This window comes from Hypanus sabinus, chromosome 28 (genome assembly GCF_030144855.1).
Source record: "Hypanus sabinus isolate sHypSab1 chromosome 28, sHypSab1.hap1, whole genome shotgun sequence".
In the NCBI taxonomy this organism is placed as follows: domain Eukaryota; kingdom Metazoa; phylum Chordata; class Chondrichthyes; order Myliobatiformes; family Dasyatidae; genus Hypanus; species Hypanus sabinus.
Genome location: NC_082733.1, coordinates 21,074,159 through 21,099,530, shown reverse-complemented (window position 1 = coordinate 21,099,530; position 25,372 = coordinate 21,074,159).

The window sequence follows — 25,372 nt, the reverse complement described above, 5'->3', positions numbered from 1 at the left end:
TTTCATTGAGATACCTCTCCCTCATCCTTCGAATTCCAGCAAGAACAGGCACAAAGCCATCAAATATTTGTCATATATTAACCTTTTCATACCAGGGATCAATATCAAAATTCCAGCGTCCTCTCCATAACATGGGGCCTAGAATTGCTCACAGTGTTCTAAATATGATCTGATCAATTACTTATAAATCCTTAGTATTACATCTTTGCAGTTATGTTCTAGTCCTCTTAAAATGAATGGTGACATTGCATTGACCTTCCTTACTGCTGACTGAACCCGAAAGTTAATGGTTAGGGAATCCAGCACAAGGATCTTTACACCTCCAATTTCTGAATTCTCTCCCCATTTAGAAAATAGTCCATGACTTCATTCCTGTACTGAGGTGCATGAAGATAGACATCCCTACATGATATTCGATCTACCACATACTCCTATATAAAATGGATCATGAAAAGTGGTGTATTCTGCATTGAAAATATAGTTTCACAATGCAATTCTGTTCAAGCTGAATAGTAATCATGGGACAAAAGAACTAAGTGCTCACTAGAAATACTTTCAATGATATCACTTGCTTCTCCAATTGAGTTTGAACTTCATTTTCAAATATTATTTTCCTACTTTCACCTTTATCATGTAAAATCTTAATGATGGAACTGAACTTCAATTATAATAATAAAAATAAAGAAATTGCCATTGACATTCACAATCATCATCATCATTACGTGCCATGTCAACATTCACTATATAAACCCTTAAACTCAAGTAGATTCAGTTAAACAATTCACATTGAACTTGGTTGTGAACATCCATCTGAGAGTGGATACTAATTTTTATGGAATGTATTACTGTGCATAATCAGAATAATGAACCTTCTCAACAGCCACCAACTTTTAATATTCATGCCCAGTTTTTTCTAGGTTTAAAAGATATGTATACTAAATAGTAAATTCAAGATCAGAAGAAGTGTGAATGCAAATGAATGATAGCCATTCGCATTGTTCATAGTATCTTAGATAAATCTTACATTGTTCACAGGGTACAAAGCTCTTTTTAAAAATTGTTTTAATTGCATTGTGTGTGCAGGTTAGCTGTAACTGAATTGTCGCAAGAAAGCAGCATCCATCATCAGGGACCCTAACCTCCCAGGAGATGCTCTCTTTTCACTACTGCCATCAGGAAGAAGGTAAAAAACTTCAGAGTTCACACCACCAGGTACAGGAACAGTTATTACCCCTCAGCAATGAGGCTCTTGAGCCAAGGGGATAACTTCTCTCAATTTCACTGAAATGCTTCCACAACCTATGGACTCACTTTCAGGGACTTTTCATCTCATGACTCGATATTTATTGCTTATTTATTACTATCATTCTTTATTTTTGTATTTGCATAGCTTGTCTTTTGCACATTGAACACCTACGAGCAGTCTTTCATTGATACTATTATGATTATTATTTTATTAGGGATTTATTGAATATGTCTGCAAGACAATGAATCTCAGGGTGGTATATGGTGACATATATATGTGCTTTGTTAGTAAATTTACTTTGAACTTTGAAATTTTCAGTACTGGAGAAACTCTAAAGATTTGGGAATCCGATGAAAATCTGAAACAAAAATTACAGATACTGGAAAACTGAAAGAGAGAGGGGGGGAAGAAAGAGAGGGGGGGGGGGGGGAGAGAAGGAGGGGGAGAAGTAGCAAAACTTGTAAAAGCTGTGAAATGCAGAACTGTAGGCAGGTAGCAGAGCCAAGCTAATGAAGAGATAAAGCAAAGTCTGTTCTACAGATGGATGGCTGAGAGCAGAACTGGCCAAATCTGATACAAAGAGTGAAAGTTCACTTGTCTCATTTCCAACATGAGCTCCTTACATTGAATATGGAATTACCTTAAGTAACAATGTAAGTGAACTTGGTGACATTATTGCCAACTTTATCAGCCAGGTCCCTGAACTCTACTACTTAATGGTACTATGATGTTTCTTGGAATAAAACATTCCTCACAATGTGAAACTGAGCGTCTGAAATTGCCCGTCATATTGCTTTTCCTATTTTCAAACTTAGAGACCATTGTTATGTTTGGAATTAATTTTAAAATTTACTTGAACAAGTATGCCAAAATTAATTCCCCTGTCAGATGCATTAAACACTCTTATAGTGTTGAATTCTGAATCTGAAATTAATTTTATTGACTGCAATGCAATGGATTTCAGAGATGGGGTAATATGTGCTGATGCGACCATATGGCAAGCTTAATATTATTGACCAAGAGAAATACCCAGACAATTGCTCAATCAAGGAAGGAGTGTACATTCTATTGTGTTGCCCACAATAGGCCAGCAATGGCCTGAATCAACAAGCTAGCAATGAAACATTGTTTTAATCTCTTAAGTGTACTAATCAATTTACCTCACTCAATTAGATGAACCACATTGTCATTTTGATTGTGAAGTAGAATTTAGCTTGGTGTCATTTCCAGTCCTAATAAAAGAAACGGCCCATACCACACCTGATTGTTCTAGGAAGCTGGTGTTCCTGTTGTACCTCCTTATATTGTGGGTGTGAGGAGATTGAATTTTGGACTGTTTGCATAGCCAGCAGCTGCTAAAGTGTATGTTCCAGGGGATGAAAACAGTCAAGCTGGGGGTGATTGTAGTCTCGGCCAGCTGCACAGAAACAGGCCCGTGGCCTAACTAGTCCATGCTGACCGCAGCATGCTCTCTGCTAGTCCTAACTACCTGCATTCAGCTCATAGACCTCCAAGCCCATCTCCTCCAGGTACCGTGCCTATCAAATGCCTCTTAAATGCTGTAATTGTACTTGCCTTGACCACCGGTTATTTCCAAGTACTCTGATTCAGAGATTGCTGAAGTCACACAGTGAAATGCATTGCTTGCATTAAAGACCAACATGGGCGGGCTGGGGGTGGGGGGGGGGGGGGCAGCCCTCTAGTGTTGCTACACATCCTGGCACCAACATAGCAACACAGGCAACAACAACAGCAAACAACAGCAAAACAAGCCCCGTTTCTTCCTCCCTCACACACACCCACACACACACACAGACTGAAAAGCAGCGACACAGAAAACTGGCAATCCACTTTCTATGCTGCATCCTTTTATGATTCTGTAATGTCCAAAGGTCAACAGGAACCTCATTTGTAGTCAATGGGGGTTTAATCATCTCAATTAAAACCCCAGAAATCTTCATAAATTTTTATCATTATACCATAGAAAAGCATCCTATCTGCATGCAAAGCAGCTTGGTATAGCAACTGCTCTGCACTTCACGGAATCCAGCCTCCCCTCCATGGACTCTGACCACATTTCTTGCTGCCTCAGTAAAGCAGTCAGTGTAATCAAACACTCCATCCACAATAGACACTCTCTCTTCTGCCCTCTTCCATTGGGCTGAAGGTACAAAAGCCTGAAAGCACATACCACCAGACTAAAGGACAGTTTCTATCCCACTGTTTTTAGACTCCTTAAAGGACCTCTTATACAATAAAATCTACCTTGTAATGATCTTTCACTTTATTGTTTACTAGCACTACACTTTCTCTGCATCTTTTACATTTTATTCAGCATTGTTATTATTTTACGTTGTTCGACTTCAGTACACTGTGCAGTGATCTGTTTAAAAAGAATGCAAGGCAAATTTTTCACTGTATCTTAGTAGATTTAACAATAATAACTGAAAACCAATACCAATAACCTAGGCAGCATCTTCATAAGTCTCTTCATAAGCCTCTCTGTCTGTATAAGGTGACCAAAAATTGTGCAACAGAATATGAAGTATAAGTGTATGAAAATGACAGGGCCCAGCTCTGAGAGTGAGGAATGAGCTGAGGTTTGGCCAGATTGAAAATGTCAGAGTGTCAGGTCTGGAGGTAAGTGATGGGCCAGTGTTCAGCTCGTTGCTCACAGAGTTTTACTCATCTCTACACTGAGCTGAGACCTGCAACTAACAGGTACCCTGGCAGGCTGAGTGATGAACTTGCTTTGTGACTGTAAACTCATTTTTGCGAACTTTTGGTCTGAATGTTTCTTGCTTACTTTCTATTGTTTGCACAATTCGTTCTTTTTTTTTGCACAATGGGAGGTTGACGGTCTTTGTTTTTAACTAAGGTTGAGTTTCTTTGTTTTGTGGCTGCCTGTAAGGAGCCAAATCTCAATAGAAACTTAGAAACATAGAAAACCTACAGCACAATACAGGACCTTTGGCCCACAAAGTTGTGCCGAACATGTCCCTATCTTTGAAAGTACTAGGCTTACCTATAGCCCTCTATTTTACTAAGCTCCATGTACCTATCTAAAAGCCTCTTAAAAGACCCTATCATATCCCCCTCCACCACTGTTGCTGGCAGCCCATTCCATGCACTCACCACTTTCTGAGTAAAGAACTTAACCCTGACATCTCCTCTATACCTACTCCCCAGCACCATAAACCTGTGTCCTCTTGTGGCAGCCATTTCAACCCTGGGAAAACCCCTCTGACTATCTGTATGATCAATGCCTCTTATCACCTTGTACACCTCTATTAGGTCACCTCTCATCCTCCGTCGATCAAGGAGAAAAGGTCGAGTTCACTCAACCTATTCTCATAAGGCATGCTCCCCAATCCAAGCAACATCCTTGTAAATTTCTTCTGCACCCTTTCACATCTTTCCTGTAGTGAGGTGACCAGAACTGAGCACAGTACTCCAAATGGGGTCTGACCAGGGTCCTATATAGCTGCAACATTACCTCTCGGCTCCTCAATTCAATTCCACGATTGATGAAGACCAATACACGATACACTTTCTTAACCACAGTGTCAAACTGCGCAGCTGCTTTGAGCATCCTATGGACTCGAACCCCAAGATCCCTCTGATCCTCCACACTGTATGTTATATATAGTATACATACTTTGATAATGTATGTACATTGAACTTTGATCTTTGAAGTGTTGTCTCACCGAAGACTTATATAACTATAATGTCCCTTCTCCTAAATACCATGCCCTGACTGTTGAAGGCTAGCATGCTAAACGCCTTCTTCACTACTTCATTTATTTGTACAACTGCTTTGAGTGCATCTACACTTCTAGGTCCTCTGTTCTACAGCTCTAGTCAGAGCCCTAAAATGGATTTAGGCTGAAATCCATTTGCTGTTCCTCAGCCCATCTTCCAAACTGATAAAGATCTCTTTGCAATTCATTGAAATTTACTTCATTGTCAACAAGAACCCTTTATTTAGTATTAGCAATAAACTTGCTAATCGTGCCATTCACATACAAGTCATCTGAACGTCTGGACATTTCTCTTGGTCATTAGCACTAAACACACAATATAGCCACATGAGCACTTGCCAGACTGACTCTGAAATCCTTCCCACTGAAGACAATAGAATGATGCTACCTTCCTTTTGTCAGACATTGGTGGATTATCTCCTCACTAGTTCAATGTAAAATGAGTCTGGGCTAGTATCTATTTTGTTTAGGACTTTAACTTTGAATGAAAATAGATGGGAAGCCCATTCTTAAACAGAAACCAGGTGGGAAACTTGCAAGGCACTGGAATCAAAATGCTGCTTCATCTGAACAGTCTGGTTTTCTCCACGTTTCCTAAGACCACAGTGGAAATGAAGATTCAGTGATTGTATTGATTGGATTTTATCCCTTTTAAAAGATTCAATTGAATTAGCTGAACTATTAGGCAATGATCATAAGTACTGCTTTCAAAATACTACCCTATCATTCCTGCATTTATTGTTAATCACTATATATCTGTGTCACCTCATTGTTAAAGTTCAAAGTGAATTTTGTTATCAAAGTCTCCATATACAACCCTGAGATTCATTTTCTTGCAGGCATACTCAATAAATCAATACTAGAATAACAACTGTAAAAGAATCAATGAAAGACTACACCAACTTGAGTGTTCAACTAGTGTTCCAAAGATACAAACTGGGCAAATACAAAAGAAAGAGAAATAATAATAATGAATAAATATGGAGAACATGAGATGAAAGTGAGTCCATAGGCTGTGGAAACATTTAAATGCTGAAGTGATGTTGAGTGAAGTTATCCCCTTTGGTTCACAAACCTGATGTTTGAGGTGTAATAACTATTCCTGATAGTGTGAGCCTTGGTGCACCTGTACCTTCTTCCTGATGGCAGCAATAAGAAGAAAGTATCGCCTGGGTGGTGGGGAGCCCTGATGATGGATGCTGCTGTCCTGCGATGTAGGGTGGGGAGGACTTCACCCATGACGGACTGGGATGCATCCATTACTTTTTGTAGGATTTTCCGTTCCAAGCCAATCAATAAACTCCCCATTATGCTTCCATAAAAGTTTGTCAAAGTTTCAGATGTCATGCCAAATCTTGACAAACTCATAAGGAAGTAAAAGTGCTGCCATACTTTCTTCGTAATTGCACTTACGTGCTGGGCCCTGGAGAGTCCTTTGAAATAATAACACTGAGTAATTTAATGTTGCTGACCCTTTCCACCTCTGATCCTTCAATGAGGTCTGCTACACGGATCTTTGGTTTCCTCCTCCTGAAGTCCTTCATGAGCTCCTTGGTCTTGTTGACATTGAGTAAGAGGTTGTTGTTATGCCACAACTCACCCAGATTTTCAATCTCTCTCCTATATGCTGATTCTTTACCTCCTTTGATTTGGCCTATGGCATGAGAAGTCGCAAGGGTGTGTCTTTCTGTCATATGGTCCTCGCTGGGGGAAGATGGTGCCGGCACTCACATCAGATTCTTCCACGTCTACCACAAAAGTTCCTGAGCGGTGGGGGGGTTGGGTGGCAGAGAATGGGAGCAGTGGTGAAGCACCTCTTGAGGAATGGAAAGCATGGTCTGCAACAGCAGACAAATTTATTCTGGAGGTTGGTGACTTGGCAAGGGAGGTGAGAAGAGCAGTGTGATTGGTGTTAGTTTCTGATGAAATGGCAGTGGAATTTGGAGAAGCCCAAGAAGTGCTGTAGCTGTTTGAGAGAGCGCAGTCAGGACCATTCAACTATAGTGCCTACGTTCTCTGGATCATTCTTATATCTTGAGGTGGAAGGACATAACCCAGGAAGCAAATGACTGGGATGTGGAATTGGCATATTTCTAATTACAATACAATTGGTTTTCGAGAAGATGCTTTCAAGGAGACTGCATGGATATGACTGATGTGGTCTTAAGGATCCTTGGAGAAGATGAGGATGTCATTGATCCAGATGAACACACCAGTACAGCATGTCTCAAAGGCTTTTGTGAATGAAGGCTTTGAAAATGGCTGGACTGTTAGAAAGTCAGAAGGCCTTAACAAGTATTCATTGTGGCCAGTGAGTGTTATGAGTGTTGTCTTCCGCTCATTTCCCTGGCAGACGCAGATTGGGTTCAACGCGCACCGTAGATGCAGTTCAGTGAAGATCTAGGTCCTGCGGAGTGTTTCGTATGTGCTATCCATTAAATGGATGGGGGGGGGCAGCTCCTGACTGTGATTTTGTTGAGTCCACGGTAGTTGATGCAGGCATGAAGACCCCCACTATCTTGCTTTTTGAGAAAGAAAAATCCTTCACCAGGATTTCAGTGAGTCTCAAGAGGGGAGAGAGTGGTGCCCAGGAGGAGGTTGACTGTGAGACAGCAGGGTGCTGGCTTGCCTTTTACTGAAGGTGATAGTTGTGGTAGTACTGCTGAAGTTAGGAGGGCTTCATCCATATTTATTTATTTTATTTATTGACATACAGTGCGGAGTAGACCTTTCCAGCCTTTTGAGCCATGTCACCCAGTAACCTCCAATTTAATGGTAGCCTAATCATGGAACAATTTACAATGACCAATTAACCTCCAAAAAGGTAGGTCATCCATAGATTTATGGGTGAAGTCAACTGAGGTTGCAGGCTGCTGGGTCCCCTTTACAGTAATGAACCAGCAAAGTGAGAGCTGTGAGTGGAAAAGCAGGAAGGAGTAACCCAAGATGAGAGGAGTGCTGGATGAGTCAGTAAGGAGGAACTGGATGAACACACAGTGCTCTCTGATCCTCACTTGCACAGACTGTATGCATGCTGCGACTAACCCCAGACCCCATGGGACATCTGTCAATGGATGTGATGCAGAAGGGGTTAAAGTCAGTAAGGAGTTCAATCTGCACACAAAGAGTCCAGTCCAGACCAGTCCAGAAAGTTGTTCGCTGAGCCGGAATGCACCAGAGCCTCCTGCGCAAATAGAAACATTGCGTTGTAGACAGAGAGATTGAGTTGGGCTATATTGTTGGAATGAAGGGCCGGGAGGAGCTTAACAGTTAGAAGTTCACTTGTTTACAGGACATTGTGGTCATTAATGTATGGCTGATCAGCTGCTCTGCAGTATGCAGACAAGTTGTTTCTCCACTGACGCACACACACTTTGGAGCTTAAGGAAGCTCTTCCTAACTGTGTGGGTTCTGAAGGCATTGCACGTGAGGGTCCGGCAGCTTGAAATGGTTCCAGGTTTCTGCCTAATAATCTGGAGGGGCGTTCCATAAGACACTTGTCAATTTAGAGGGCCAGAGTGATGAGGCTTTCGAAGTCGGTGTGCATCTCCCAGGGAGACAGCTCATCTGTCAAGCGCTCTGCGAGGCAGTGATGTTAATGGGCCAGCAGTGTTTCCACGTTCCAGCTGTGCTCTGACACGAGAGTCCTGAATTCCACAGGGTTATCCAGCACAGAATGTGATTCTTGATGCAAGTGAAGTATCCAATCCACTGCCTCTATTTCAGTTCCTGGATAGTTGAAAACCCAATGCATCTCAGTGGTGAAATCCTCATATTTATTGCAATTGGGATTGGAATTTATTGTGATTGGGAGACCGCTTTGACGAGCATCTACACTCCATCCAACAGAACAAGTGGGATCTCCCAGTGGCCACCCATTTTAATACCACTTCCCATTCCCATTCTGATATGTCCATCCATGGCCTCCTCCACTGTCATGATAAGGCCACTCTTAAGGAGGAGCACCTTACATTCCATTTGAGAAGCCTCCAACATAATGGCATGAACATCAATTTCTCAAACTTCCAGTAATGCCTCCCACCCCCTTCACCATTTCCCATTCCCTTGTCCCTATTTCATGTTATCTCCTTGCCCAACCATCACCTTCCTCTGGTGCTCCTCCTGACCACTCCCCCCCCCCCACCTTTTTCATTTTTCCATGGCTTTCTGTCTCTTTCGCGATCAACTTCCTAGCTCTTTGCTTCATCCCTCCCCGTCTAGGTTTCACCTGTCACCTTACATTTCTCTCTCCCCATCCTCCCATCTTTGAAATCTACTCCTCGGCTTTTTATCTCCAGTTCTGCCAAAGGGTTTTGGCCCAAAAATTTGACTGTGCTTTTTTCCATAGATGCTGCCTGGCCTGTTGAGTTCCTCCAGCATTTTGTATGTGTTGCTTGGATCTCCAGCATCTGCAGATTTTCTCTTGTTTTTGATATTTATCTCATTGGTGGTTTTATTGCCCCAGTTAGTGGCAGCTCAGTCAGAGCTCAACCAGTCTAAAGAAAGATGACAACGGTTGTCTTGGCTTGATCAGCAGCACACAGAGATGGCTGGAGCATGAAATGTAAGGTGCAGTGGGACAGGAAGTTGAGGAATTGGCAAATTATTTTAACAAATAAGTAATGCTCACTCAAAGAATTTATTTACAATATTACTGAATTTTTTTCTGAGATATTAAATGCACAGCTATAAACTCCAAATCAGTGCAGAATGTATCTCAATTATGTACACAATATACTATATAACACAACTATTATATACAGACATCCACAGCCTAGTATATTTTAAATTGTCCTATTCAGGCGTAAAGGTTTAGTTGCTGAGGAGGCTTTCCTACTCTTATGGGATAGTCTTTTCTGACTGTGGGGGTAGCAGGGGGAGGGGGGAACAGATGGTCATGGTGTTTGGCTGGTGAGACTTGTGGCTGCAAAATAATCTTAGGTTTTGGGGCCTCCTCCATGGTGGTTGTAGGAGTTGACTCTGGGAGATGGTTCTGACAGCTCTGAATTCCTAATTCCTTTCTTCTGGATGTGAGGATCATAATATGTGAGTACAGTGTCTGATACCACCATTTCTTTTGCCTTTTGGGAAGTCACCTCACACTGCATTTTCAATTGCCATTTCTTCCCAATCTGTAGTAATGAGTTCAAGGGTTGGAACGCAGTAAGCATGTTTGGCAGGGACCTGTTACAGTAATTGACAAATCCTAAAAATGACCACAACTGTGACAAGTGTTTTGGGCATGGAGCATCAGCCACTGTTTGAAATCTCTCAGCACACTTGTGTAATTCTCATGTGTCAATGGTTTTACCACAGTAAGTGATACTTGATTTAAAGAAGTCACACTTGGTGCATTGTGCTCTGAGCCCATAATCTTCTAATCATTTAAACACTGTTTTGAGATTTTGGAGACACTTCTTGTCTTCCTTACCAGAAACAATGATGTCATCCAGGAAACACCTGATCCATAGCTTTCTGCCACAATGTATGTGCAGATTTCACTCCAAAAATAATCCTTTATAGTAATAAGACTCTTTGTAAATGTTGATGATGAGATCCACTTTGGACTCTTCTTCCAAATGTAGGCCTCAGCTAAGTCCACTTTGCTGAAACATTCCCTTCCAGCTAGGTTTGCAAAGCTATCTTCTATACCAGACAAAGGGTTCCTTTGGTTGTTATGACCCGGGGGGGGGGGGGGGGGGGGGTGGTAATCGAGACAAGCTCCCGCTACTTATTAAATGCTCCCAATGGTGTGCACCTCAAATAGTCTCTGACAACCAAGTCCAGCACCTGGCCTTCACATGGTGGCTTAGCTACTAAGCCTGGCGGAAGGGTTTCTACTGACAGGAGAAGGGACACAGGTAGGTTACTGTCACCTTAAAACCAGTTGCTTTAGGTAGATGGGCTCGTCAGCCATGGTTGGCAGTTCATCCAGGAGAAGGAAAACTCTGTTGTCAAATCTCCACTGCTTCGCGGTTATATCCACTCACAGGAAAGGCTTCATGAGTAAACCCCCAGGGAAGAATCTGGAGCTGGAGTCCCTAAGGCAGTCTTACATTGAGTTCATTGCTAACTGGCAACTCCTGCAACACTGCTGCTGCCAAACTGTATCGTTTCCTTTGGGTTCATCAGCTGTGTGGAGAGAGGGAGCTTGCTACATGGGAAATAGCTTGCTCACCATATTGTCCTGCCCTGGCTTCTGTACCTAGACAGCTAAGACGCAACATCCATGGTGACTCTGACCAAAGGGGGCCTTTTTCTTCTTCTAGTCTGAGGGCATTGTTCTATTTCCAATACTGAATTGATGGTGATTTTAAAATTACCACAGATCCTGACAGACCCATTCTTCTTGGCTAGTGGGACAACTGGCATTGCCCATGTGCTCCACTCATTCTTGGAAAGAATTCCTTCAGCCTGCATGTGATCTTTATCATGGATGGTATCTGGATCCAATCAGACTTTGCAAATGGTTGATGGATCTCCAATTAAGTAATAATTGTCTCAGGCAATCATGCCACCACAATGCTGGCTCTCCTGATTTTACCATATATCAGCCCAATGTAGCGTGTTGGCTGTTGCATTTCATTGTTACTTTTCTCCAGTATATGCTCTTAGTTGGATACCTGCAGCTTTCATTTCAGTGTCAGTGAAATGCCATTGAAATACGTTTTGCAGAATGACTGAAGCAGCTGAGCCAGTCTCCAATTCCATTTTAATTATGCCGTCCACTTCTGGTGTACACCACGTTGCTGCCTCCTGTTAGTTCTCACATTGTAAATCTCAAGGCTACTCAGTCCAGTATCTCTCTGGTCCTCATCAGATTTTTCATCAACAGTACGTGGATCAGTGCTTTCTGAAACTGCAACTTGACCTTTTAATTTTCTTTTTCTCTTCCCTGTGCAGTCCATTTATGTTTTGCCTCTAATCCTATATTGGTCTGGTGTATGTGAGCCACTGCCACAGCAGTAACAGAATTTGTTTGGCCAGGCAGGTCTCCATCTGGACGTTACAATTTTGTTCATGCACTCTTTCATTCCTGACTGCAATTCAATTGTTTCTCTGGCTGCAGTTCCCATTGATACAGCCAGTTCAATAGCTGTTTTAAATGTATAAACGTTTGTAAGTTGTGCTTCAATTAGGAGCTCTTTTTGAATGCTTTCTTGTAAAACTCCACAATCAAAACGTTCTCTCATTGCATCATTAAGCCCATCATTGAACTGACAATGCTTACACAACTTCTTCAATTCAGCCATATATCTGGATGTGGGCTCCCCTTACTTTTGATTTTAGTTATGAAACCTAAAGTGTTCTGGAGTCTACAATTGTTTTGATTCCAAATGTTCCTGTGTTACTTTCTCAAAAGCAGCAAAGCTCAATTCGGCTGATCTGGTTGGAGCAGTCAGAACTCTCAGCAGACAGGATGCCTTAAAACCAATGCACTCAGCAAAATTGGAAAGCACTTCTCATTAACTATTCCACTTCCTTTAAAATGCTGTTAAATCTATTCAGAGTACATATACCAGTTATCTATTGTGTAATCAAATGCATCTATCTTTCTGATGTAGCCAGCCAATTGTACTATTTTATTTTATGATTATTATAACTCAGTACTCATTGCTTCATAAGCAGCATATTCTTCCTTTTCCTGCCATTTTTTTTACTTGATAATCTTTCCTTTTGCAAAGAAAATATGCTGCTCTGAAGAAAAAAATGCACTGTACACTTTTGTTACTTGACCATCTCGCTGCACTTCAACAAATAGGTAGTCACCTCAAACTTATTTAAAACTTCCTTGTTGGTACTGTTATGCTTTGTAACTACAAAATCTAAAAATTAATTAAGAAGAAACACAGAGCCAGGGAATGCGAGTCTAACTTTGGTTTTATGTTAAATGTTCATCTAACATCTGTCACATAATATCATCATAATGTTATCAATTCACGTATTTTTACATATAACCTGTAATGAATTAGTTAAACAAATAAAGACTGCTTACACAAAAAATATTTATAATATTACTCAAATATTACTGAAATGTTAAATATACAACAGTTTGGAGATCTGTCGAAGCTTTAGGGCACTCAAATCCCAGAGTTACAGGGAGGAGGTTGACTAACGTGTGGCTCCTATGTCAAGATAGGGAATTGAAAGAAGGTGTTGAACAGCTAATCAGTGGTTTCCTGTTGCTTCTGGATTGTGTGTTCATGTTGGCGGATGACCTCCTTTAGGCAAGCATACGGTGCTGGGTCAATCATTGGTTTACTCATCCTGTCAGGAAATGTAGAGGAGGTTTGACCCAAACTCAGAGCAATAGAGACAAATGAGTGGTAAGCAATAACCTTATTAATAAACTGCATAAAACAAGCCACAAAGGGTCCACAAAACAAGAGAAAACAGATATTAAACACAACATGGCAACAAGGTAACTGAAGGCTTGGATCGACTGGATGAGGCTGGCTGATTCAATGACTGAACAAGGACTGTGGATGACAGCTGGGTTTAAATAGGCTGCAGGTGATAAGTTAGAAACAAGTACCAGGTGACTTCTGTTAGCTGGGTGGAGACTGGGAGGAGCCTGCATGTACAGGCCTGACACCCAGAAAAAAATTGCACATTTTGTAACTGAGAGTTAGATGGATTGTCATACAATGATGACTGATTTGCAACCTCATGGAGCCTATAAATTTATTATATATATGGATTGTCATTCCATCAAATCAAAGTTTTAAAATTCAATACCTGTTTAAAATAATAAGTATTGATTATAACTTATGTTTGTCCATGTTTCTACATTAGCCTTCTATGTTCCAATGTTTATTTTATAGTTAGTGTAGGTTCAAAAAGGCTGGTTAAAAAATTAGCTTCTATGGGTTCTGGGTTCCTGTCTGGGGATCATTTCCTGAAAGCTGTTGTGCAGCCTTCATGGCATCTTCCTCATATGTACATGTGGAGCTGATGCATGGCATCAAACAAAGTGGGTAAAAAATAAATCTGTTGTCTTCGATGGCATTGGTAACTTGTTTCTGCAAAAAGGGCAGATGAGATCTCTTTCTCTGTCAGTTGAGAACTTCCTGCCCAATCCTCCACGTTAATCAAAAGACCAGATTCATTCTATGCCTGTCATCCTAGTGACCACTAAATTTTTGTGGCCACATTTTCTCAGCATTATCAGTCATTATTTCATCACAATTAGACAAGGTGTAAAACATAACCCACATCCTAACTGACATTTTTTCACAAATATGAAATTTCCTACTGTATACAGTCAGCCCTCCTTATCCGCAAGTTCTGCATGCGCGAATTCAACCGACCGCAAATCGAGAAAACATGGAAGTGCTCTTCCAGCACTTGTTGTTCGAGCATTATTCGCCTCACGTCTTGTTCATTACTGAGCCTCCTCCAAAGCGCCCTTGTATTCCCTAAACAAGACAGTGTAACAACTACTGTACAGGTACTACAAGTTTTACTTGTTGTTTGATCATTGCTCGCCTCACATCTCATTCGTTCACTGCTTGTGTTGTGAGCGAGAGGAACGTGTATAGATTTTTTCTTGTCGGTATTTCCTAAACATTATAGTATAACACTGTTTACATAGTATTTAAAGTATACAGGAGGATATGCGTATGCAAATACTATGCCATTTTAGGTAAGGGACTTGAGCATTCGCATTGTTTGGTATCCGTTGGGGGGGGGGGGGTGTCCCGGGACTAATCCCTCGCGGATAAGGAGGGCTGACTGTACCATTTTTTTTCTGAACAAAAATACTTAGGTGAATTTAACTAATTAAGAAAACCATCATGAGCTGAATAAATACCAATATCACTAGCCCTGTATTTTCCTTCTTTTCTTTCCAGTGAGGAAGAATAAAAGCATAAGAGCACATCTTTTTTTAAATGCATTTACAATAGTTTTCCCATTACCTTTCCTGCTCCGGTTAATTTGCCATGAGTTAATGATGAAATAAATCCCTCTAGCAATAGTATTACATACATTTCAATACCTTTTATCCATTGCTTGTACTGCCAATTTTTTTTTAAACTTCATGTCTAATGATTCAAATATATTGACCATTATAATATTTGGTGATTAGATTCAAAGATATTTATGCAAGTGCTTTTAAAACTTTTGGCATTTGGATTCTCAGATGCTTTAAACCACGAGTCAGAACTGAACTCCACAGTGTCTTTGTGCTGACCAAATATTTAAAGACTTTTTAAGTTAAGTACAGGCGAATGATTGGAACATGAAAGGCAAGTAGCTTTAGCTGCTAAGTTCTAACAAGTAAGTAATCTTTTTTCAAACACTCCTTTAAACCATACATTGTAGCATGGTCTTCATTTGACCTGCGCTCAGCTCTTGGTGTTTATGGCAATAGGATCAGAGGAAGAGGAACGGAATAAAAATATTTACCATGCATTACCATGGAGCTTTGGACAGGAAGCCACTGAATTACAGCCTTTGAAAGAGATATCTCCTGGATTAATTGCTGCCACAATTCACTAACATTGGTAAAGACAATAGATAAAATTACTTCAGCTTTGGAATTACACAGGATGGATTGCATGTTGGATTCATGGTTGAGCTTCTCTTGTCCCTCCCAAAATCAGGACCATAATGATTTAAAATGAGACAATGAATCAGTATATACCTTTGCTCACATTAGTTGGGGCAGAACCTTTCCAAGTGAGAACTTTAATTTTAACCTCCTAGCTTAATTATAGGGTGGTGGAGTGAAGATACATCTCTACCTAAGGAGGTGTAAGGTACTGCTTCCCTCTGCTAGCCAGCAGATTACAATTGAGCAAGGTGTAGCACCTGCTTATCTCCCTGTCCCTTGATCAGGGGCATGTGAAGCCATGGAAGCAGGTGATAGATTGTCGAATGAGTAGCTGGTGCCTATCAGAAGTCCTGGTTATGCAAGCACTGATGCCAGTCGGACAGTCTCTGAAGAATATTGATAATAGCTGGGGTCACCCGTCTTGTAAAGACACTGCCCAGAAGAAGGCAATGACAAACCACGTCATTAGAAAATTTTGCCAAGAACTATCACGGTCATGGAAAGACCATGATCTCTTATGTCATACAACGTAGCACAAAATGAACACACTTCTAATTAGTCTGAACCTTGCATGTATTGAAGTTAAAAATCAGAACCAAGCTTAATTTTGATTTCTGTATCAGGAATTTCTAACATCTTACTTGCTTTTACCATGTGCTACAAATTCAATGATTCAATGTTTCAATGGTTCCATTTAATATCAAAGAATGTATTCATTAGATAACCTGAAATTCTTGCTCTTCGCAGGCATCCATGAAAATGGAAGATTACCCCAAAGAATGAGTGATAGCAAAACATTAGAACCCCAAAGCCCCCTATCCCCCTTCCCACGCACATGCAGCAGCAAAGCATCAAACCACCCCCTTCTCCATTCCAAATTATTTCAGCAGAAAGCATCAACATCAACCAGCTACAAAGTAAGCAATAGCAAATTTATTACCAGGGATAGTAGTGGGTGATTTGGTGGAGTTTAAAATGTTCTTAGTGGACACATAACTATGAAGGGGATGGAGTGATATGGATGATAAACAGGAGGAGGATATTTAGTATAAACTAGCATCAAGATCAGCACAAGATAATGGGCCAAATAGCCTGTCCAATGCTCTACTGCTATGTATTCTATGTTCCATGTTGTGATAGTCTAAAACTGACTGTACAACTTAGTTTTACTAAAGTTTGAAGTTCAAAGTAAATTTATTATCAACGTATAGATATGTTACCATTAAGCTACCTTGGGATTTTGCAGGCATTTAAAAAGGAAATACAACATAATTTAACTAAAACTATACGTAAACAAAGACTGACAAACAACCATTGTACAAAAGCAAGCAAACTGTGCACGTAAAACTAATACCAAGAACATGAGTGGTAAAGAGTCCTTGAGTGCGAGTCTGTAAGTGTAGAATATGTTCAGAGTAGCTATCCATGCTGGTTCAGGGGTCTAATTGCTGTAGGGTAAGTTCTGCGTTATGATAGTAGTAAGAAGACAGCATGGCCTAGATGATGCAGCTTGTGTTTCTAATATTGACAGATATTAATCATTACAGCATTTAGAACCGTGTTGAGTTGTTAACAGTCTGTCTGCTAAGGTCATCCTCTGGATGTGTCCTAAATTATAAAGTTCTTTGCTCTTCCAAGTATTCTCAGATATCTCCTCCTGAACAGCCACAAAAAGCAATTCCCTCTCTTGGTCTAAAAACAGAGCGTATCCTTAACCTTTTGGATAACTAAGGTTTTTAATTATTGCAGTATTAATTTGTGGCTCTATGAAATGAATTATCTTCCATCCAGTTAAAATTACCTAATATTTAAAGTCAAAAGTGACACTTTGCCTGTTTTTATATTGTTTTACAATTCATTTCATCCCACTGTGTTATGGTTATTGAATTCATAAGGGAAGGATGCATTGTCTATTGCCCAGGTCCATGAATGAGAGATAGTTTTGTTCAGAGAACTTATTGTTTACCAATGGCAACATTAGTTTTCTTCAGGACCATTTAGTAAGATCATGTGACCCATTGAGCAGCAAGCAGTTTGCTAGGACTCTGTTACAATGTTAATGCTGAAAGCATGTGTATGACAGCTAGAGATTATCAGAGTTCTCAGTCAAACTAGCCATATTAATTTCAATATTGTACTACAGCCAAAGTTATCGTCAAAACTGACTTGTCAGTATTTCAAGATTTGTGTGTGGATGTATATAGGGTGTCCAATATGGTTTCTGTGAGAAAACAATCTAACTAGACCTTCAGGAGGTAAGTATCCAGTCAGGAAGTGGCTGCAGTAATGAGCCTTTTTAAAAGATCCAAGGCTGCTACTGACTTGTGTAAATCTTTCATGCGGCTGTGGCCCTTTAACACAATGAGTGAGTACTGCAAAAGGCTTAGCTGATGGAAAGCTTGAGATGGCATCTTTCCAAGCCGAGAGCAGTTAACTGGGGTTAGGTAATGGAGCCTGAGTAATGAAAGAAAAGTTGCTGTGTGGAGAGTGGTCATTGAAAATATCAACACACGATTCATCGTTAGAAATCTTGGCAAGAAATAAGGAACAAAGTGTTGTGACTTCAGAAAGGTTATAAAGAACATTGTAAATAACTAAAAAGCTGAAGAACAAAAATCCTGAATTACTAATATGCATTTTTTAACTGGAGGCCATCCCAAAATGCTATACAATAAATAAAGTCATTTTGTAATGCAATCCACCTGTTGTACTGTGGAAATGTGGGCAGCCACTTTGCATATGACTTCAACAGGAATATAATGAACAAATCATCTTTTTTATTGATGCTAGCTGTGAACTAAGTATTGATCAGACATCAAGAAAAACTCCTCTGCTCTTTTTCAAAATGGATCTTTTACAACGAAGCAGAAAACATCAAGCAACAAAACATCAACACCAAAACAAGCCTCGTTCCTCCCTACCACCCAACATCCCACCTTTAGTCACATATGGTCCTCAAGCCTGCAGTAGATTTGTGGACTCACAGACTGTGAACTTTGACTTCCCCCAGTGTACTTGCAAAGCTCTAGCATTTGAGCTTCATCTTCCAGACATCCAATTAACCTTTGGGCCTGATCTTCATTATCAACCCCAGAACATGCCAATGATAGTGAATGGTGGCCTTGGAGGAGGACTTCAAACACTAGGCTTTGAATGTTGGGGTCTCAGGATGTCAAACATTAGGTCGCAAACCCAGGTCTTGCAAGCTTCTCTACCTAGGGGTGGCTGGTGGTCGTGCCTCCTGCCTGCACTAAACTCCAATATCAGAACCTACTGATGATTTATTAACCTGGAGGCAGGAAGGGGCAGTTAGGCCTCATCCTTGCCAGCCTAACATACAACTGTGAATGTCCTTTGTCCCACTTGAATGGATTCCCTCTTGAGTGTGTTACATTCTTAAGTTGATATTCCTTGGCACCTTGTACTAAGATGAGCCTTGCAATCCTTCTGAATCCACATGTTTGCTATAGCAACTGGTTGCTAAGTGGAACTGCATCCTTTGCAGGGAGAACGTGAGTGATTTCTCTTATGTTACAGTGAGTAGCAAGCTTTCAGATACTGCTATGATTACCAAATCCAGCTTGGAACGATTCCAATGCATAATAGTTCATAGTCACAGTCACCATCATTGTAATCCCCAGCCTGCTTTACGGTTGCTGTTAAGACTATAGGAGATTACTTCATCTAATCACAGACATCATTACCAAGGTACTGATAGCTCACATGTGATTAAGATCTGAATATAAGGAGCTCACAAAGAAGAGCAAATTTGGTTATGAAGTTGACTTCATGGAGGGAAATGTTGGAATGAAGTAAGATACTGACAGTCTGGTCAGCTGGTTTGAAGAATGGCAAATGGAATAATCCAGCAATGCATTTGAGGAGATGTAACATCCCATAAGTGTATACGGTAAATGGGGCATATTGTGTAGCATGGCAAAACACTTATTTTGTAACAAGTTGCACGGTTGATTAGAACATAGTTGGATTATTACATCCAGTTATGGTAATTACACATAATGAAGGATGGGACTAAGCTACAGAGGATGCTAAAAAGATTTACAAAGGTGCAGCCTGGATTAGAGGCCATGAGTTATAAGGAGTGATCAGACTGATTGGGGCTGTTTTAAGGACAATAGAGGGAGCAGAGTTGTGACCTTATAGAAGTTTAACAAATCGTGAAAGGTATAGATAAAGTGAATTGTCATAGTCTATTTTCCCAGGGTAGGAAAGTCGAAAACTAAAAAGCTTTTGTTTAAGATGTCAGGGGAAGACTTAAAGAAGATCTGAGGGAGAACTTTCTGGTTGGTATATGCTACAAGATGGTTGGCATATATTACAAATTATACAGTTGCAATGTTTAAAACATACATATTTAGTCACATACACGGATAAGAAACTTCTAGAGGGATGTGGGCTAAATGGGAAAGCTCAGATAACTATTTTATTTGGCTTGGATTAAACAGGTGGAAGGACCTGTTTTCATGCTGTAAAAGACTATGACTAGAATAAATCTATAATGTGTTAAAAGGGTATCCAGGTTCAGATCTTCCTTTGCTGAAGCAAACAGTAAAGGAGCAGAGAGATTATGCTGGAATTCCACACCCTAACACTAGTTGGATAACATCTTGGGTGATTTGTGCATTTATGGTCACAATATTAAAAGCAGGGTATGACTACAACTGAGACGGTGCAAATGAGACTTGTGTAGAAGATGATGCGAGTGGAAAGTTGTGTTTAAGAGTTAGATAAGCAAATAAGATGTTTTATCTGGAACCATGGAGGTAAATGGGAGGTTTAACTAAGCAGTTTAAAATTACAATTCCCCAAACAAAAAGAATTCTCGTAAAGACTATTTTCATTATCTGTGAAGTGAAAAGCAAACAGGAATAGGTTTACCAGAGATAGTGAAGGAATTAAAAGGAAAATGAGGGTAAAATATTTTCACCCAGAAGGTGAAGGAGCATGAAATTCATTACCTTAAAATGAGCTGTATACAGAAACTCTGATCACATTAAAGTAGTTCTTGGATGTTGAACCTGAAGAGCTATGACCTGAAGACCTACATACATTGAGCTTGAGGTGGGATAAGGTAGGAGAACTCTTCTCCATCTTGTGGAGGAATGAGCAGTCTTCTTCTGCATCATATTTTCTTTAGGACTATAATTTGCTGACACCAGTCATGGGTGCTAACAGTTTGGCGTCATATTCACCTGTACTGCATCATTCCAACATACATGCTTTCCCTCACCAATAGACTGCCTAAAGGACATGCAGCTCAACAGCAGGCAGAGGCATCTGATGTCACTTTGGAACCAAGTTTCCAATTTATTCCAACCCAGGGTGAGGCCATTTGTCCATTGTTCTCATGCCAGCTCCCAATAAAGTAATCCCAGTCTTCCTTTTCTCCCCCTGTATCGTGTAACTTATTTACACCAATCAAATCCCCTTTAATTCTTTTGTCAAATAACTATAGCAAGGGGTAATTTTCTGTAGCTGAATAACCAACCTGTATATTTTTGGGTTGTGAGAGAAAACCAGAACACTCAAGAAAAACACACGTAGTCGCAGGGGGAACAAGTAAATTCCACCAGACAGCACTCAAGGTCAGGATCAAACTTAGGTTCAGCTACAAAACAGCAGCACTAACTATTAGAACTTCGAGAAGTCAGAGCATTCATCAAACTATACAGCTGCTTTTGCATTCGTTGTCACTCAAGACAGTTGAATAAAAATACATTCTAACATACTCCGGAGGCTAAAGTGTTGATGATAGACCTGGATTATATAGAAATACTATTTGACTTCCTACCTGTTCAGTTCTGAGGTACTGAATGACAGGTGTCAGCATCTACTTGTTTACAATCACTGGGCAAAAGTAGGGACCACTGTGTAGACTCATTAGTAGACATTTAAGTCACAGCTATGTGGAGGATGTGGCATACATCGCTACGAATATGGAGGGACAAGAACAGATGACTGGCACCAACACCTACAGTCACTACATACAGAGACGTTTTTCATGAGACCTTCAGAATGACATGGACGTCATCACCGCAGGCAAATGCATACTGAAGAAGATCTCATCAGTGATAGTCACTTAAGCACCCAAATGAGACCTGCATTAAATGCTCTTAGTCATCAGTAACATAGCAAAGTTTTTTTCCTTCCTGACCTCAAAAGCATTGCTTTTGGGAAGCAGATGTTTACTCTGAGGTTACAGGCATACCTTAGGCGTTCTTTTCCTCAGCTTTCATACCATTCAGAACATTGGAAATGTTACACGTCATTGCACCTTCGTACTAGTGATCGCCCATCCCCTCAAAGCACAAATATGTGCACCAGAACAGATAACGTATACTGCATGATCACCTTTCTATTCACATGCATTAAATTCATTTTGGCACAGCGGATCATTTGTACATACAGAGGAATTTAACTCTACTGATTGACATATGTGTTCTGGATTATTGTTCAGTTCTCGAATGGCTGTATGCGTACAGTCAATTATATCATGTACCTTAGGGGAGCCTGCAAAGCAATAAAAGTGCAGCTGTCTCTGTTGCTGATGTTAGGATAGCTAATGAAGCTGAAGTACTTCGCTGCTTGGCAAAGCAGCACTTCAGTCACATCCTCAATGTACCAATTGACCGCATTGCAACTTACCTCTGATTCATCTCCTGTGGGTGCCAGTGGTGTAAAGATTTAAAGTAGTGTCGACCTTCATTCACACTAAAGTACTTTAGTGTGTGTTGTTGCAGATCTCAATAAAACAAGTGGCAGAGAGGTCTCAGTACATCCTTGCTTGTGAGGTGCTCATTCTCTTTTAGCTACTGGAACCTTCATCTTAAATGCTAATCCCTCATTCTCAATTATTTTTTAATGACTGCACCATGCCTCCCATGTCCTAAGTGCTTTTTCTCTGCTGTCCATACTGTCTGCTACATTACAAATTTGAAGTGACAATATCCTGTTATGTTTGTAAGAGAAATCAGCACTTCAACTAAGTTTGTAGCAACATTGCATAATCTCAGCTATAGGATTAACACTTATTGTCCTCACAAATTCTTGCTTTGAGTTTATTTAAAGTTCAAAGTGATTTTATGGTTATCGTGAAATCAAAGACCTGCCCTCTCCTTGTTACTAATATCAGAGAAGAGGTATAGAAGCCTGAAGACCCATACTCAATGACTTAGGGACAGCTTCCTCCCCTCCATCGTCAGATTTCAGAACAGTTCATGAACTCATGAACCCTACCTTGTTTTTCCTTTGGTTTTACACTGTTTATTTATTTTTGCATTTATGTATTTTAATAGCTTTGTGCTGCACTCCTGCCACAAAACAACCCATTTCTCCTTATCCCCTCTTCCTTTATTCCCCACTCTAATCTTTCACCTCGTCTCACCTACCTATCACTTCCCCTTTGGTTTCCTCCTCCTTCCCATTCTCCTATGGTCCACTCTCATCTCCCACCAGATTCCTTCTTCTCCAACCCTTGACCTTTCCCACCCATCTGGATTTACTGATCACTTTCCAGCTGGCCTCCTTCCTCACCCCCACCCCCATCTTTTTATTTTGGCACCTTCCCGTTTTCTTCTCAGTCCTGAAGAAGGGTCTTGGCCCAAAACATAGCTGTTTATTCATTTCTATGGATGCTGACTGACCTGCTGAGTTCCTCCATCATCTTGTGTGTAGCTTTGGATTTCTAGCATCTGCTGACTTTTTCCACATTAGCAAATTTCAACATTTGTCAATTATAATAAATCTGATTCTTATTCTGATTCCAAGCTTGGAGACAGGATACCTAACCTTTCCTACTAGAAATTTATTTACAAGGCTTCATTCATAAAAAAAATCCTTTCATTCCTCCAGGATCATCCTGTTGGCCTACCAGTAATTCTGTCAAGTCATTTGCAGTGCTCATATCATCTGTATTTAACCACAATTTAATAATGCACACAGAATAAAACGTCTCCCAAAAAGCACTGTGAAAGAAATTATATACGTATAGTGAAAAATCAATTAAATATTTAATAATGGATTGTAAAAGCTAACTTTACCTTTGGTATTAGTTCTCAAGACCTGGACATTTCTAGTAAACCAAGTCCTAAGAAGGTGGTCTAAAACTTTCATGAACCATTGTAATGATAATATTACCACAGATATGAGTAGACAAATAATTCCAGGAAGTTAAACCAACAATCACATTGTGAGCTTTGGCTTAGTTGATATTAAAGTTATTTCTTGAATGGTAAATTTGGGGTTAGATCCTCCTTAACAGGCCTAAACAGGCTTACGCTCCAGTACAGCTTGAGGAGTACTGGTCTTTAGAAAAATCATTATACTACTCTTTCAAGTAAATATAAACGATCCTCTGGAATTATATCAAAATGATGCAAGATTGTTACGTGTATGACCTATTCATTAACAAAACAAACCATCTGGTCATTATCTAATAATAGGAGATTACCCTATGCAAAATGGCTGATGCATGACTAATTAAGCTTGTTAGCTCCTATAAGACACGGAACTATATTTTTGTTGTAACGTGCTTCAAAACATCATGTAACAATATGAAAGGCACTATAATCTCTTAAGGAACGTAAGGCTTGGAGGGGATTCCAAAGACGACAAATGCTAGAATACTGTGTCTCTTTTTCCCCATTCAGGGAAGGGAAAAATTGCTGAAGAATCATGTTAAATTGCTTCAATGCAAATATCATGCAAATATGGTACAAACACATTATCAGTCAGCTCTTAATAGAGTCATGAGGCCAGTATAAGGGGGACCAGAGAAGCAAGTGGACTTTCCTTATGGTGGTAAATATCTTGAAATTCATAGCAGCTGCAGAAGAAATTCTTGGCACCAGAGGAGACAAGTGATTCAGTTATTCTAAACGTTTATGGATTGCAATTTACACCACATTTGGAGCTTTGTGTCCAGTATCTGACGCCACCATTAAGGAAGGGTGTCAGGTCCTGAAGAGGTTGCACAGGTGATCTATTGGAATGGTACCAGGATAGAGGAAATAAAGTATTGCAGGGAAATTGGGGCTAGTTGGTCCCACAGACCTTAAAAGGGTGATTTAATAAATTTATGCAATGCTATAAGGTGATATGATCAAGTCAATGAGGTGGAGCCATTTCAATTGAGATATAAGCTGCAACCTTAATGCACTAATTCAGTGTGGATTGCAAAGCAGATCAGCTTTTCTAATCTGGAAAGAAGTGCCTGAACTGGTGGAAAATTCATATCCAGAATCAGTGATGACTAGTACTGGGCAAGTTTCCTCCCATCATATTGTTGAATAGCTCCTAAGATCAGACAAGGGGATTGAAAGTGTACCCATTGGGTGAAATGTGGTCAGTAAGCCATTTTTGCATTGAATCCTGATTAGATTAATTACTACATGTCACCCCAGCTTTAACTACATGCAGCTCAGCATCAGAGCAACATTTAGAACAAACCTGTGATAGAAGTGATCAATAGGTCATAAAGGGGCAATGCAATACCACTAGAGCAGTTGGAGGCAAACTAGGAGAGTGGGCACCAAGATTTCCAAAGGCTGCAAAAGAGATCAGAAGCAGAAGAAATATTCTATGTTGGTAGGGAGCCCTTCAGATTCACACTTCAAAGTCAGTGCAAACAAGGAGATAATGAGATTAGTGTTGGGAGTGTCACAAGATCATCCAGATGCACATCTACAAGAAGTTCAGTAACTTCAAATGAGCAGTCAAGATCAATGAATGTGACCTAAAGTGCCAGATCTCACCCTCAGCTCGGTTACTACTCAATGCACCTCATTT